The following is a 16,948-nucleotide window of genomic DNA, read 5'->3' as shown; positions in this document are numbered from 1 at the left end:
TTGCATGGCTGTTAAAGCGCCAGTCAGCTCTTCTTTAGCCTTGGAAGTTTCTACTTGCTGGGACTTAATATTTTCCTGAAGGTCGGTGATTTGAGATTCTTTTTGGCTCAGATCAGCCTGCAAGAGACATTTAATGAGTTAGTAGTGCATATTTGAAGTCCCAAGCACATAACATGTTATACACTTGGCACTTGGGAGCTAATGCATATGGCTTTTATCAACTGACATTTTAAATATACTTGGCACTTGGGGGCTAATGTATATTTGCTCAAGTCAAAGTTACGGATTTTTTCTTCCTCAATCGGTCTACAAAGATGGTTATCAAGAATTTTGGAAGCTTCATGATAGAAAGGTACCGATTCATCCTAAAGGTATGAACCGGTCCGTTGGGGCCTACACAGGCAAAGTTGAAGTTTTATGAAGTCCCGATTCACGTTGATATCATAAACCGGCCCTTGGGGGCTGCTGGAGTTGATATTAGAAATTGGACACAAGAGAACAATTATGAAGAGTTAACCGTGTTTACCTCATATCGCTCCTTCATCAGGCCCACTAAACCGGCCTCATAGTCGCGGCTTGTATACAGGCGGTTTAAGAAGCCGGAGTGAATCTCTTGGGGGTTGAGGTGGGCATAGCTGGATAAATCTATTTTCCACTTTCCCTTATCCATAGTAGAAAATTCTTCCATGGCACTATTCTTTGATAAAGCGACAGGATTGCCAGGGGTGGTGTGGCCGACGCCAGTCACAATGACATCATCCGATTGGTCATCAGCCTCTTTGTCTAGGCTTGGCGTTTTATCTGCAGCTTTGGCCAGACTTGGCGGGTCAGTAGCATGGCTAGCGGGATCATCTTCCATCGGTTCAGCGAAGGTTTCATGATGTTCTGGTGGTGGATCATCATGTATAGCGTCAGCATTCGACTTAGATTGTTTTGGGATCTGTTCTGGTTCAGTGGTCAGGTTATCATCAGTCGGTTCATCCAATTTGGCCCTTTTGCTAGGCCTGGCCTTGGCTCTGAAAGGAAAAGACATAAAGGTTAGTATAATAAACAAGTATAAAGCGTCAAGAGTTAAGTTTAAAGTGCTCACCCAGGAATAGTCTTGAGAGGAGGGATTTGTGTGGCAGTCGACTCGCCGGATGATGAATGAGGTGTTCCCTGATAGTTTGAATTAGACGGATTAAGAGGTTGCCTGAAATAACCTGCCTTGGGATAAGGAGTATAAGAAATATATGAGACATCTGATCGACGTTTCCGGGTTAAAGTGTTCGGTAAACCGGCTAAAGTAATTACATGGCCACTGTGCCGGGTTGTGCGGCGAGCTTCATGCTACTGTTTCTTCAAAAGAAAGTTGGGATCCAGATAAGCTAGAGTGTGTGAAAATCTTACTTTCCGGATTGCTTGATGGGTTTTTTGTGTTGGTAGAGGATCTGAACCGGAGTAAAGAATAATTACCTCTACATCATCAGCTTGGCTGGCTTCAGCGTCATCCTGATAATAGTCATTCTCAATGAGGTGTATGAAAAAAGAACCAAGAGAATCAAGTTCTACCTCTGATTCCGGATTATCCAGATCATCATCAACGTTTGGTTCAGAGGATTCAACGGTTTTCTTCTTGGCAGGGTTTTTGGTAACCTTAGTCTTGGGGCGAGGTGTCTTTGCCGGTTTATCCTATGGTTTTTTCTTCTAGAACAGATCATCACCCTGTCAAAGATTGATAATATTTTGAGGGAATATTTAAAAGGATTAGGTTAAAATAACAGTTATATGATTCTTATAGATGGCGGTTTATTGGAAGCGCAGAAGGGACTTAGCCCTGTCTCGCTGCAGACAGCCTATGGTTCATTCAGTATTTTCTTAACAGCCTTAGTAACTTCAGCTTCTGTTAGCTGAATGTCCACATGCCATTGAGGGTCTTTTAAGTCGCCTGTGTACTCGCACATTAAACCGGGGCGTCGGCTTAAAGGCAGAATACTCCAGGAGATCCAACAGCGAACAAAATCAATGCATGTTAAACCGTTTGCAACGAAGGCCCGAAGCTTTGAAAGCTGTGGAGCATACTTGACTCGTTCTTTGGCGCTAAGTCATTGGGGAAATGGATGCGTGTTAGTAAGCCGATGAGGGCGATAACCCGGCAGAGGATTCTCATTAGTTGGAGACGTATCTCGGCAATAAAACCAAGTCTGATTCCAGTCCTTGGGGTGATTATGGTGCTTGGCCTGAGGGAAACTAACATCTTTCCTCTTCTGGATTGAATCCCCGCCAAGTTCAGTATTGGGCCCGTCTAGAAATTCGGTACGGCAGTTTAAATAGAAAAAGTCCCTGAACAATTCAATGGTCGGTTCTTCTTGCAGATAAGCCTCGCAAAACACTTGAAAATTACAAATATTGGACACATAGTTAGGTCCAATATCTTGAGGGTGGATCTAGAAGCTAGCAAGCACATCACGAAAAAACTTTGACCCGGGAGGGTTAAAACCACGGTTCAGATGATCAACAAACAGAACTATCTCACCATCCTTGGGCTCGGGAGGATTTTCTTGACTGGGGGCTCGCCAATGGATTTCATTTTGTTTTGGTAAAGAGCCAGTTATGACACATCCTTTCAGATCTTCTTTTGTAATCCGGGATGGAACCCAGTTACAAGCATAAAAAGTCTTGGCCATTTTTTTGACAACCTGAAGGAAGGTTTGTGCAGGTTTAAGAGTCATGGTTGACAAGCATAAAGCATTGCAGGTTAAGAGACAAAAGGTATTCAGGCATGCAAAATTGTTAAACCAGAGGTTGATGCTGTTATAAATGATAAAGTGATTGGCGGTTTACAAGGGGACTAATGGTATATGGTAGGTTATTTTCTAAAAGATAAACCGCCTACATGGATAATGAGAGTATAGATCTGAAGCCGAAAAATGACTAAGTGAGGAAGAACAAGTTTCACAATTTCACATTACAATTTCAGATCTACCACATGTCAGGAAAAGGAAAATATTTAGACCTAAAGGTTGGTGCTTGAGAAGTTCATGAAGTTCCAGATCGGGGTTTTATACACAAAAGAGATGATCTAATGGCAAAAGAAGGACTATCATTGCTACCGCACAAGAGTATATCAGGTTTGGAGTCTATCATATTGGCTCTAATGAAGGACAGGGGAAGAACACCACGAAGCTTCCATGAGCCCGCGCGAACCCTAAACAGATCTATAGAGGAAAGGAAGAAGAACTCACCGAAACCGTTGAACAGCGGAAAGGCGCCGCGATTCTCTGGTGCGTTCAGGGTGATACAGCGGCCAAGGTTGGGGCAGAGGCGAAGGTCGACGGCGGCGGGAGCGCTCAAGTACTGAGGCGACGCGAGGTGGAAGAAAGATGAAGAGGCAAGGGGAGAAAAAGAAAGGGACCCTCGGCCCTATTTATAAGACGAAGGGATAAGCGACAGGTGCGGGAATTGAGGAGCCCAAAAAATGGATATGTCACAGAGTTGTCGCCTCGATATTCGGAGGATCATTAATAAAAGTATGGTATATATGGTTTTTTTAATGAACATGTGACGTCATGGCGGTTTATTATAATACTAGAAGATGACGTCATGATGGATTACAAGGTTTGCTCGAAGGTATTGAAGAAGAAATTTTCCTAAAGTGTTGAAGATTGACATGAACAGGTTCAAATCAATCTGGGGCCTAATGTTGGGGATATAACTACTGAGTATAAACCGCCCAGGAGGGGCCGTGTTATACCCATAAGGAGTTATCCATATTGAAGCCTATGAAGACAAGGACCATGGCGCTTTGTTATAGAGATCTAAAGGCCCAGGGCCCAAAGACGAATTAGGGCCCGTAGACATAAACTGCCATATGGTGTGTAACTTGTGTTGTAAGATAGGAAAGGGTAGAAACCGAGCCGGACACGTTTATGAGCCGGCCGGGATTCTATAAACTGTCGGGTGTCAACCTTTCTCCATAAAGGGACGACCTGGCGGTGGTTCAAGGACAGACAACAACAACTCGATAGCCAGGAAAAGCAGATTCGCTCCCTGGTCATCGAAACCCTAGCAATCCCATCACAACTGGATTAGGCTTTTAACTTCACCGCAAGGGGCCGAACCAGTATAAACTCCTTGCGTCCTTTGTCCCACTTTAACCCCTTTAAGCTAACTACGTTGCGATGGCTCCACGACTAAGTCCTCACACTAGGACATCTGCCGTGACAATCCCACGACAGGGGGGAAAGGAAAGAGAGGGAGAGAGGGAGGGAAAGAAGGGGGCGTCACCCCCCTCGTCCAATTCGGACTCCCAAGGGGGGTGGCCAGCCCTATGGCCCCTCCTTTCTCTCTCACAAGGCCCATGTTGGCCCATTAGTTCCCCCGGAGGTTCCGATCACTCCCCGGCACTCCGATAATTATCCGGTGACCCCTGGAACTCATCCAGTGTCCGAATATAGTCATCCAATATATCAATCATTATGTCTTGACCATTTCGAGACTCCTCTTCATGTCCGTGATCACATCCTCTGAATTATCTTTGGTACATCAAAACACATAAACTCATAATACTAATCGTCACCTAACATTAAGCGTGCGGACCCTACGGGTTCAAGAACTATGTAGACATGACCGATACACGTCTCCGGTCAATAACCAATAGCGGAACCTGGATGTTCATATTGGCTCCCGCATATTCTACGAAGATCTTTATCGGTCAAACCGCATAACGATATACGTTGTTCCCTTTGTCATCGGTATGTTACTTGCCCGAGATTCGATCGTCAGTATCTTAATACCTAGTTCAATCTCGTTACAGGCAAGTCTCTTTACTCATTTCCTAATGCATTATCCTGCAATGAATGAAGGAAATATGCCCTAGAGGCAATAATAAAGTTATTTTTTATTTCCTTATTTCATGATAAATGTTTATTATTCATGCTAGAATTGTGTTAACCAGAAACATAATACATGTGTGAATACATAGACAAACATAGTGTCACTAGTACGCCTCTACTTGACTAGCTCATTGATCAAAGATGGTTATGTTTCCTAGACATAGACATGAGTTGTTATTTGATCAATGGGATCACATCATTAGGAGAATGATGTGATTGACTTGACCCATTTCGTTAGCTTAGCACTTGATCGTTTAAGTTTACTGCTATTGCTTTCTTCATGACTTATACATGTTCCTATGACTATGAGATTATGCAACTCCCGAATACCGGAGGAACACTTTGTGTGCTACCAAACGTCACAACGTAACTCGGTGATTATAAAGGTGCTCTACAATTGTCTCCGATGGTGTTCGTGGAGTTGGCATAGATCAAGAATAGGATTTGTCACTCCGATTGTCGAAGAGGTATCTCTTGGCCCTCTTGGTAATGCACAATACTATAAGCCTTGCAAGCAATGTGACTAATGAGTTAATTGCGGGATGTTGCATTACGGAACGAGTAAGGAGACTTGCCGGTAACGAGATTGAACTAGCTATTGAGATACCGATGATCGAATCTCAGGCAAGTAACATACCGATGACAAAGGGAACAACCTATGTTGTTATGCGGTTCAACCGATAAAGATCTTCGTAGAATATGTAGGAACCAATATGAGAATCTAGGTTCCTCTATTGGTTATTAACCGGAGACGTGTCTCGGTCATGTCTACATAGTTCTCGAACCCGTACGGTCAGCACGCTTAAAGTTCTGTGACGATCGGTATTATGAGTTTTTGTGTTTTGATGTATCGAAGGTAGTTCTGAGTCCCGGATATAATCACGGACATGACGAGGAGTCTCGGAATGGTCGAGATGTAAAGATCGATATATTGGAGGGTTATATTCGGACACCGGATGAGTTCTAGGGGTTATCGGATAAATAACGGAGAACCGGGAGGTTACCGGAACCTCCCTGGGGGTTATTGGGCCTTATGGGCCCAAGTGGAGGAAGAGGAGAGGCGGCCATCTAGGGGCGCGCGGCCCCCCTAGCCCAAACCGAATTGGACTAGGGGGCCGGCCCCCCCTTTCCTTCTTCTTCTCCTCCCCTTCCTTCCCCTCTCCTACTAGGACTAGGAAAGAGGGGGGAATCCTACTTGGAGTAGGATTGCCCCCCCCCTTGGGCGCGCCTCCTCCGCCTTGGCCGCCCCTCCTCCTCTCCCTCCTTTATATACGGGGAGGGGGCACCCCTTGGAGACACCAATTGATCTATTGATCTCTTAGCCGTGTGCGGTGCCCCCCTCCACCATAATTCACCTCAGTTATATCGTAGCGGTGCTTAGGCGAAGCCCTGCGACAGTAGCTTCATCGACATCGTCACCACGCCGTCATGCTGACGAAACTCTCCCTCGAGCTCTACTAGATCGTGAGTTCGCGGGACGTCACCGAGCTGAACGTGTGCGGAACACGGAGGTGCCGTACGTTCCATGCTAAGGATCGGTCGATCGTGAAGACGTACGACTACATCAACCGCGTTGTTATAACACTTCCGCTTAACGGTCTACGAGGGTACGTGGACGACACTCTCCCCTCTCGTTGCTATGCATCACCATGATCTTGCGTGTGCGTCGGAAAATTTTGAAATTACTACGTTCCCCAACAAAGAAATCATTAGTCATATTGCTTGCAAGGCTTATATTGATATGCATTACCAAGAGGGCCTAGAGATACCTCTCCGACAATCGGAGCGACAAATCCTAATCTCGATCTATGCCAACTCAACAAACACCATCGGAGACACTTGTAGAGCACCTTTATAATCACCCAGTTACGTTATGACGTTTGGTAGCACACAAAGAGTTCCTCCGGTATTCGTGAGTTGCATGATCTCATAGTCATAGGAACATGTATAAGTTATGGAGAAAGCAATAGAAACAAACTAAACAATCATCATGCTAAGCTAACAGTTGGGTCAAGTCAATCACATCATTCTCTAATGATGTGATCCCATTAATCAAATGACAACTCATGTTTATGGTTAGGAAACATAACCATTATCGATTCAACGAGCTAGTCAAGTAGAGGCATAGTAGTAACACTCTATTTGTCTATGCATTCACACATGTACTAAGTTTCCAGTTAATAAAATTCTAGCATGAATAATAAATGTTTATCATGATATAAGGAAATATAAATAACAACTTTATTATTGCCTCTAGGTCATATTTCCTTCAGTCTCCCACTTGCACTAGAGTCAATAATCTACACTACACAGCAATGATTCTAACATCCATGGAGTCTTGGTGCTGATGATGTTTTGCTCGTGAGAGAGGCTTAGTCAATGGGTCTGCAACATTCAGATCCGTATGTATCTTGGAAATCTATATATCTCCCTCCTTGACTTGATTGCGGATGGAATTGAAGCGTATCTTGATGTGCTTGGTTCTCTTGTGAAATCTGGATTCCTTTAACAAGACAATTGCACCAGTATTGTCACAAAAGATTTTCATTGGACCCAATGCACTAGGTATGACACCTAGATCGGATATGAACTTCTTCATCCAGACTCCTTCATTCGCTGCTTCCGAAGCAGCTATGTACTCCGCTTCACATGTAGATCTCGCCATGATGCTCTGCTTGGAACTGCACCAACTGACAGCTCGACCATTTAATAAAAACACGTCTTCGGTTTGTGACTTAGAGTCATCCGGATCAATGGTCAAAGCTTGCATCGACATAACCATTTACGACGAGCTCTTTGTCATCTCCATATACGAGAAACATATCCATAGCCCTTTTCAGGTATTTCAGGATGTTCTTGACCACTCTTTAGTGATCCACTCCCGGATTACTTTGGTACCTCCCTCCTAAACTGATAGCAAGGAACACATCAGGTTGTTGGGGAATGTAGCAGAATTTTAAAATTTTCTATGCATCACCAAGATCAATCTATGGAGTCATCTGGAAACGAGGGAGAGGGGAGTGCATCTACATACCCTTGTAGATCACGAGCGGAAGCGTTCAAGAGAACGGGGTTGATGGAGTCGTACTCGTCGTGATCCAAATCACCGATGACCTAGCATCGAACGGATGGCACCTCCACGTTCAACACACGTATGGTTGGGAAGACATCTCCTCCAACTTGATCCAGCAAGGGGGAAGGAGAGGTTGATGGAGATCCATCAGCACGACGGCGTGGTGGTGGAAGCAACAGCGATCTCAGCAGGGCTTCGCCAAACTCAGCGAGAGGGAGAGGTGTCACGGGAGGGAGAGGGAGGCGCCAGGGGCTAGGGTGCGGCTTCCCTCCCTCCCCCCACTATATATAGGACCCCTAGGGGGCGCCGGCCCTAGGAGATGGGATCTCCAAGGGGGCGGCGGCCAAGGGGGGTGTAGTGCCCCCCACCCCTAGGGTTTCCAATCCTAGGCGCAAGGGGGAGGCCCAAGGGGGGTGCACCAGCCCACTAGGGGCTGGTTCCCCTCCCACTTCAGCCCATGGGGCCCTCCGGGATAGGTGGCCCCACCCGGTGGACCCCCGGGACCCTTCCGGTGGTCCCGGTACAATACCGATTACCCACGAAACTTTCCCGATGGCCGAAACTTGACTTCCTATATATAAATCTTCACCTCCGGACCATTCCGGAACTCCCCGTGACGTCCGAGATCTCATCCGGGACTCCAAACAACTTTCGGGTTACCGTATACTAATATCTCAACAACCCTAGCGTCACCGAACCTTAAGTGTGTAGACCCTACGGGTTCGAGAGACACGCAGACATGACCGAGACGACTCTCTGGTCAATAACCAACAACGGGATCTGGATACCCATGTTGTCTCCCGCATGCTCCTCGATGATCTCATCGGATGAACCACAATGTCGATGATTCAATTAATCCCGTATACAATTCCCTTTGTCAATCGGTACGTTACTTGCCCGAGACTCGATCGTCGGTATCCCAATACCTCGTTCAATCTCGTTGCTGGCAAGTCACTTTACTCGTACCGTAATGCATGATCCCGTGATCAACCACTTCGTCACATTGATCTCATTATGATGATGGATTACCGAGTGGGCCCAGAGATACCTCTCCGTCATACGGAGTGAAAAATCCCAGTCTCGATTCGTGCCAACCCAACAGACACTTTCGGAGATACCCGTAGTGCACCTTTATAGTCACCCAGTTACGTTGTGACGTTTGGCACACCCAAAGCACTCCTACGGTATTCGGGAGTTCCACAATCTCATGGTCTAAGGAAATGATACTTGACATTTGGAAAAGCTATAGAAAACGAACTACATGATCTTTAAGCTATGCTTAGGATTGGGTCTTGTCCATCACATCATTCTCCTAATGATGTGATCCCGTTATCAATGACATCCAATGTCCATAGTCAGGAAACCATGACTATCTTTTGATCAACGAGCTAGTCAACTAGAGGCTCACTAGGGACGTGTTGTGGTCTATGTATTCACACATGTATTACGATTTCCGGATAACACAATTATAGCATGAACAATAGACAATTATCATGAACAAGGAAATATAATAATAACCATTTTATTATTGCCTCTAGGGCATATTTCCAATAGTCTCCCACTTGCACTAGAGTCAATAATCTAGTTACGTTGTGATTAATCGAACACCCATAGAGTCATGGTGTTGATCATGTTTTGATCTAGGGAGAGGTTTAGTCAACGGATCTGCCACATTCAGGTCCGTATGTACTTTAGAAATATCTATGTCTCCATTTTGAACACTTTCACGAATGGAGTTGAAGCGACGCTTGATATGCCTGGTCTTCCTGTGAAACCTGGGCTCCTTGGCAAGGGCAATAGCTCCAGTGTTGTCACAGAAGAGAGTCATCGGGCCCGACGCATTGGGAATGACTCCTAGGTCGGTAATGAACTCCTTCACCCAGATTGCTTCTTGTGCTGCCTCCGAGGCTGCCATGTACTCCGCTTCACATGTAGATCCCGCCATAATGCTTTGCTTGCAACTATACCAGCTTACTGCCCCACCATTGAGAATATACACGTATCCGGTCTGTAACTTAGAGTCGTCCAGATCTGTGTCGAAGCTAGCATCGACGTAACCCTTTACGACGAGCTCTTCGTCACCTCCATAAACGAGAAACATATCCTTAGTCCTCTTCAGGTACTTCAGGATATTCTTGACCGCTGTCCAGTGTTCCATGCCGGGATTACTTTGGTACCTTCCTACCAAACTTATGGCAAGGTTTACATCAGGTCTGGTACACAGCATAGCATACATGATAGACCCTATGGCCGAGGCGTAGGGGACGACACTCATCTTTTCTCTATCTTATGCCGTGGTCGGGCATTGAGCCGTGCTCAATCTCGTACATTTCAATACAGGCAAGAACCCCTTCTTTGATTGATCCATATTGAATTTCTTCAATATCTTGTCAAGGTACGTACTCTGTGAAAGACCAATGAGGCGTCTCGATCTATCTCTATAGATCTTGATGCCTAATATGTAAGCAGCTTCTCCAAGATCCTTCATTGAAAAACACTTGTTCAAGTAGGCCTTTATGCTTTCCAAGAATTCTATATCATTTCCCATCAATAGTATGTCATCCACATACAATATGAGAAATGCTACAGAGCTCCCACTCACTTTCTTGTAAATGCAGGCTTCTCCATAAGTCTGCGTAAACCCAAACGCTTTGATCATCTCATCAAAATGAATGTTCCAACTCCGAGATGCTTGCACCAGCCCATAGATCGAGCGTTGGAGCTTGCACACCTTGTCAGCATTCTTAGGATCGACAAAAGCTTCCGGCTACATCATATACAATTCTTCCTTAAGGAAACCATTAAGGAATGCCGTTTTGACGTCCATTTGCCATATCTCATAATCATAGAATGCGGCAATTGCTAACATGATTCGAACGGACTTCAGCTTCGCTACGGGTGAGAAAGTCTCATCGTAGTCAACCCCTTGAACTTGTCGATAACCCTTAGCGACAAGCCGAGCTTTGTAGATGGTTACATTACCATCCGCGTCTGTCTTCTTCTTAAAGATCCATTTATTTTCTATGGCTCGCCGATCATCGGGCAAGTCAGTCAAAGTCCATACTTCGTTTTCATACATGGATCCTATCTCAGATTTCATGGCTTCCAGCCATTTGTCGGAATCTAGGCCCGCCATCGCTTCTTCATAGTTCGAAGGTTCACCGTTGTCTAACAACATGATTTCCAAGACAGGGTTGCCATACCACTCTGGTGCGGAATGTGTCCTTGTGGACCTACGAAGTTCAGTAGCAACTTGATCTGAAGTTTCATGATCATCATCATTAACTTCCTCTCTAGTCGGTGCAGGCACCTCAGGAACAATTTCCTGAGCTGCGCCACTCTCCGGTTCAAGAGGCAATACTTCATCAAGTTCTACTTTCCTCCCACTTACTTCTTTTGAGAGAAACTCTTTCTCTAGAAAGGATCCATTCTTGGCAACAAAGATCTTGCCTTCGGATCTGAGGTAGAAGGTATACCCAATAGTTTCTTTAGGGTATCCTATGAAGACGCATTTTTCCGACTTGGGTTCGAGCTTTTCAGGTTGAAGTTTCTTGACATAAGCATCACATCCCCAAACTTTTAGAAACGACAGCTTAGGTTTCTTCCCAAACCATAATTCATACGGTGTCGTCTCAACGGATTTCGGCGGAGCCCTATTTAAAGTGAATGCGGCAGTCTCTAAAGCATAGCCCCAAAATGACAGCGGTAGATCGGTAAGAGACATCATAGATTGCACCATTTCCAATAGAGTGCGATTACGATGTTCGGACACACCATTACCCTGAGGTGTTCCAGGCGGCGTGAGTTGTGAAACTATTCCACATTTCCTTAAGTGCGTGCCAAATTCGTGACTCAAGTATTCTCCCCCACGATCTGATCGCAAGAACTTGATTTTTCTGTCACGTTGATTCTCAACCTCACTCTGAAATTCCTTGAACTTTTCAAAGGTATCAGACTTGTGTTTCATCAATTAGACATACCCATATCTACTCAAGTCATCAGTGAGGGTGAGAACATAATGATAGCCACCACGAGCCTCAACACTCATTGGACCGCACACATCAGTATGTATGATTTCCAATAAGTTGGTTGCTCTCTCCATTGTTCCTGAGAACAGAGTCTTGGTCATTTTACCCATGAGGCATGGTTCGCACGTGTCAAATGATTCGTAATCAAGAGGCTCCAAAAGTCCATATGCATGGAGCTTCATGCGTTTGACACCTATGTGACCAAGGCGGCAGTGCCACAAGTATGTGGGACTATCATTGTCAACCATACATCTTTTGGTATTCACACTATGAATATGTGTAACATTATGCTCGAGATTTATTAAGAATAAACCATTCACTAGTGGGGCATGACCATAAAACATATCTCTCATATAAATAGAACAACCATTATTCTCGGATTTAAATGAGTAGCCATCTCGAATTAAACGAGATCCTGATACAATGTTCATGCTCAAAGCTGGCACTAAATAACAATTATTGAGGTTTAAAACTAATCCCGTAGGTAAATGTAGAGGCAGCCTGCCAACGGCGATCACATCGACCTTGGAACCATTCCCGACGTGCATCGTCACCTCGTCCTTCGCCAGTCTCCGCTTATTCCGCAGCTCCTTCTTTGAGTTACAAATGTGAGCAACCGCACCGGTATCAAATACCCAGGAGCTACTATGAGTACTGGTAAGGTACACATCAATTACACGTATATCACATATACCTTTAGTGTTGCCAGCCTTCTTGTCCGCTAAGTATTTGGGGCAGTTCCGCTTCCAGTGACCACTTCCCTTGCAATAAAAACACTCAATCTCAGGCTTGGGTCCATTCTTTGACTTCTTCCCGACAGCTTGCTTACCGGGCACGGCAACTCCCTTGCCGTCCTTCTTGAAGTTCTTTTTACCCTTGCCTTTCTTGAACTTAGTGGTTTTATTCACCATCAACACTTGATGTTCCTTTTTGATTTCTACCTCCGCTGATTTCAACATTGAATATACCTCAGGAATGGTCTTTTCCATCCCCTGCATATTGAAGTTCATCACAAAGCTCTTGTAGCTCGGTGGAAGTGACTGAAGGATTCTGTCAATGACCGCGTCATCTGGGAGATTAACTCCCAGCTGAGTCAAGCGGTTATGCAACCCAGACATTTTGAGTATGTGCTCACTGATAGAACTATTTTCCTCCATCGTACAACTGAAGAACTTGTCAGAGACTTCATATCTCTCGACCCGGGCATGATCTTGGAAAACCATTTTCAGCTCTTTGAACATCTCATATGCTTCGTGTTGCTCAAAATGCTTTTGGAGCCCCGGTTCTAAGCTGTAAAGCATGCCGCACTGAATGAGGGAGTAATCATCAGCACGTGACTGCCAAGCGTTCATAACGTCTTGGTTCTCTGGGATGTGTGCGTCACCTAGCAGTGCTTCTAGGACATAATCTTTCTTGGCAGCTATGACGATGATCCTCAAGTTCCGGACCCAGTTCGTATAGTTGCTGCCATCATCTTTCAGCTTGGTTTTCTCTAGGAACACGTTGAAGTTGAGGACAACGTGGGCCATTTGATCTACAAGACATATTGTAAAGATTTTAGACTAAGTTCATGATAATTAAGTTCATCTAATCAAATTATTTAGTGAACTCCCACTCAGATAGACATCCCTCTAGTCATCTAAGTGAAACATGATCCGAGTCAACTAGGCCGTGTCCGATCATCACGTGAGATGGACTAGTCAACATCGGTGAACATCTTCATGTTGATCGTATCTTCTATACGACTCATGCTCGACCTTTCGGTCTTCCGTGTCCCGAGGCCATGTCTATACATGCTAGGCTCGTCAAGTCAACCTAAGTGTATTGCGTGTGTAAATCTGGCTTGGACCCGTTGTATTCGAATGTTAGAATCTATCACACCCGATCATCACGTGGTGCTTCAAAACGACGAACCTTCGCAATGGTGCACAGTTAGGGGGAACACTTTCTTGAAATTATTACGAGGGATCATCTTATTTAAGCTACCGTCGTTCTAAGCAAATAAGATGTAAAACATGATAAACATCACATGCAATCAAATAGTGACATGATATGGCCAGTATCATTTGCTCCTTTTGATCTCCATCTTCGGGGCTCCATGATCATCGTTGTCACCGGCATGACACCATGATCTCCATCATCATGTCTTCTTGAAGTTGTCTTGTCATCTATTACTTCTACTACTATGGCTAACGCTTTAGCAATATAGTAAAGTAATTACATGGCGTTTATGTTGACACGCAGGTCATAAATAAATTAAGACAGCTCCTATGGCTCCTACCGGTTGTCATACTCATCGACATGCAAGTCGTGATTCCTATTACAAGAACATGATCAATCTCATACATCACATATATCATTCATCACATCCTTTTGGCCATATCACATCACACGGCACATGCTGCAAAAACAAGTTAGACGTCCTCTAATTGTTGTTGCAAGTTTTTACGTGGCTGCTATAGGTTTCTAGCAAGAACGTTTCCTACATACGCCAAAACCACAACGTGATATGCCAATTTCTATTTACCCTTCATAAGGACCCTTTTCATCGAATCCGATCTGACTAAAGTGGGAGAGACAGATGCCCGCTAGCCAGCTTATGCAACTAGTGCATGTCAGTCGGTGGAACCAGTCTCACGTAAGCGTACGTGTAAAGTCGGTCCGGGACGCTTCATCCCATGATGCCGCCAAATCAAGATAAGACTAGTAACAGCAAGTAAATTGACAATATCGACGCCCACAACTGCTTTGTGTTCTACTCATGCATAGAAACTATGCATAAACCTGGCTCTGATACCACTGTTGGGGAACGTAGCAGAATTTTAAAATTTTCTATGCATCACCAAGATCAATCTATGGAGTCATCCAGCAACGAGGGAGAGGGGAGTGCATCTACATACCCTTGTAGATCGCGAGCGGAAGCGTTCAAGAGAACGGGGTTGATGGAGTCGTACTCGTCGTGATCCAAATCACCGATGACCTAGCGCCGAACGGACGGCACCTCCGCGTTCAACACACGTACGGTTGGGGAGACGTCTCCTCCAACTTGATCCAGCAAGGGGGAAGGAGAGGTTGATGGAGATCCAGCAGCACGACGGCGTGGTGGTGGAAGCAACAGCGATCTCGGTAGGGCTTCGCCAAACTCAGCGAGAGGGAGAGGTGTCACGAGAGGGAGAGGGAGGCGCCTGTGGCTAGGGTGAGGCTGCCCTTCCTCCCCCCACTATATATAGGACCCCTAGGGCGGGGGGCGCCGGCCCTAGGAGATGGGATCTCCAAGAAGGGCGGCGGCCAAGGGGGTATAGTGCCCCCCAAGCCAAGTGGGGCACCCCCACCCCTAGGGTTTCCAATCCTAGGCCCAGGGGGAGGCCCAAGGGGGGCGCACCAGCCCACTAGGGGCTGGTTCCCTTCCCACTTCAGCCCATGGGGCCCTCCGGGATAGGTGGCCCCACCCGGTGGACCCCCGGGACCCTTCCGGTGGTCCCAGTACAATACCGATTACCCTCGAAACTTTCCCGATGGCCGAAACTTGACTTCCTATATATAAATATTCACCTCCGGACCATTCTGGAACTCCTCGTGACGTCCGGGATCTCATCCAGGACTCCAAACAACTTTAGGGTTACCGTATACTAATATCTCAACAACCCTAGCGTCACCGAACCTTATGTGTGTAGACCCTACGGGTTCGGGAGACACACAGACATGACCGAGACGACTCTCTGGTCAATAACCAACAACGGGATTTGGATACCCATGTTGGCTCCCACATGCTCCTCGATGATCTCATCGGATGAACCACGATGTCGAGGATTCAATCAATCCCGTATACAATTCCCTTTGTCAATCGGTACGTTACTTGCCCGAGACTCGATCATCGGTATCCCAATACCTCATTCAATCTCGTTGCCGGCAAGTCACTTTACTCGTACTGTAATGCATGATCCCATGAACAACCACTTGGTCACATTGAGCTCATTATGATGAAGCATTACCGAGTGGGCCCAGAGATACCTCTCCGTCATACGGAGTGACAAATCCCAGTCTCGATTTGTGCCAACCCAACAGACACTTTCGGAGATACCCGTAGTGCACCTTTATAGTCACCCAGTTACGTTGTGACATTTGGCACACCCAAAGCACTCCTAAGGTATCCGGGAGTTGCACAATCTCATGGTCTAAGGAAATGATACTTGACATTTGGAAAAGCTATAGCAAACGAACTACATGATCTTTAAGCTATGCTTAGGATTGGGTCTTGTCCATCACATCATTCTACTAATGATGTGATCCCGTTATCAATGACATCCAATGTCCATAGTCAGGAAACCATGACTATCTTTTGATCAACGAGCTAGTCAACTAGAGGCTCACTAGGGACGTGTTGTGGTCTATGTATTCACACATGTATTACGATTTCCGGATAACACAATAATAGCATGAACAATAGACAATTATCATGAACAAGGAAATATAATAATAACCATTTTATTATTGCCTCTAGGGCATATTTCCAACACTGGTCTGGTACACAACATTGCATACATGATAGAGCCTATGGCTGAAGCATAGGGAACACCTTCCATTTTCTCTCTATCTTCTGAAGTGGTCGGGCATTGAGTCTGACTCAACTTCACACCTTGTAACATAGGCAAGAACCCTTTCTTTGCTTGATCCATTTTGAACTTCTTCAAAACTTTATCAAGGTATGTGCTTTGTGAAAGTCCAATTAAGCGTCTTGATCTATCTCTATAGATCTTGATGCCCAATATATAAGCAACTTCACTGAGGTCATTCATTGAAAAATTCTTATTCAAGTGTCCTTTTATGCTATTCAAAAATTCAGTATCATTCCCGATCAACAATATGTCATCTACATATTATATCAGAAATGCTACAGAGCTCCCACTCACTTTCTTGTAAATACAGGCTTCTCCAAAAGTTTGTATAAAACCATATGTTTTGATCACACTATC

Source organism: Triticum aestivum, chromosome 1A, assembly GCF_018294505.1.
Source record: "Triticum aestivum cultivar Chinese Spring chromosome 1A, IWGSC CS RefSeq v2.1, whole genome shotgun sequence".
Classification (NCBI taxonomy): Eukaryota; Viridiplantae; Streptophyta; class Magnoliopsida; order Poales; family Poaceae; genus Triticum; species Triticum aestivum.
Note: the sequence above shows the minus strand (reverse complement) of the source record.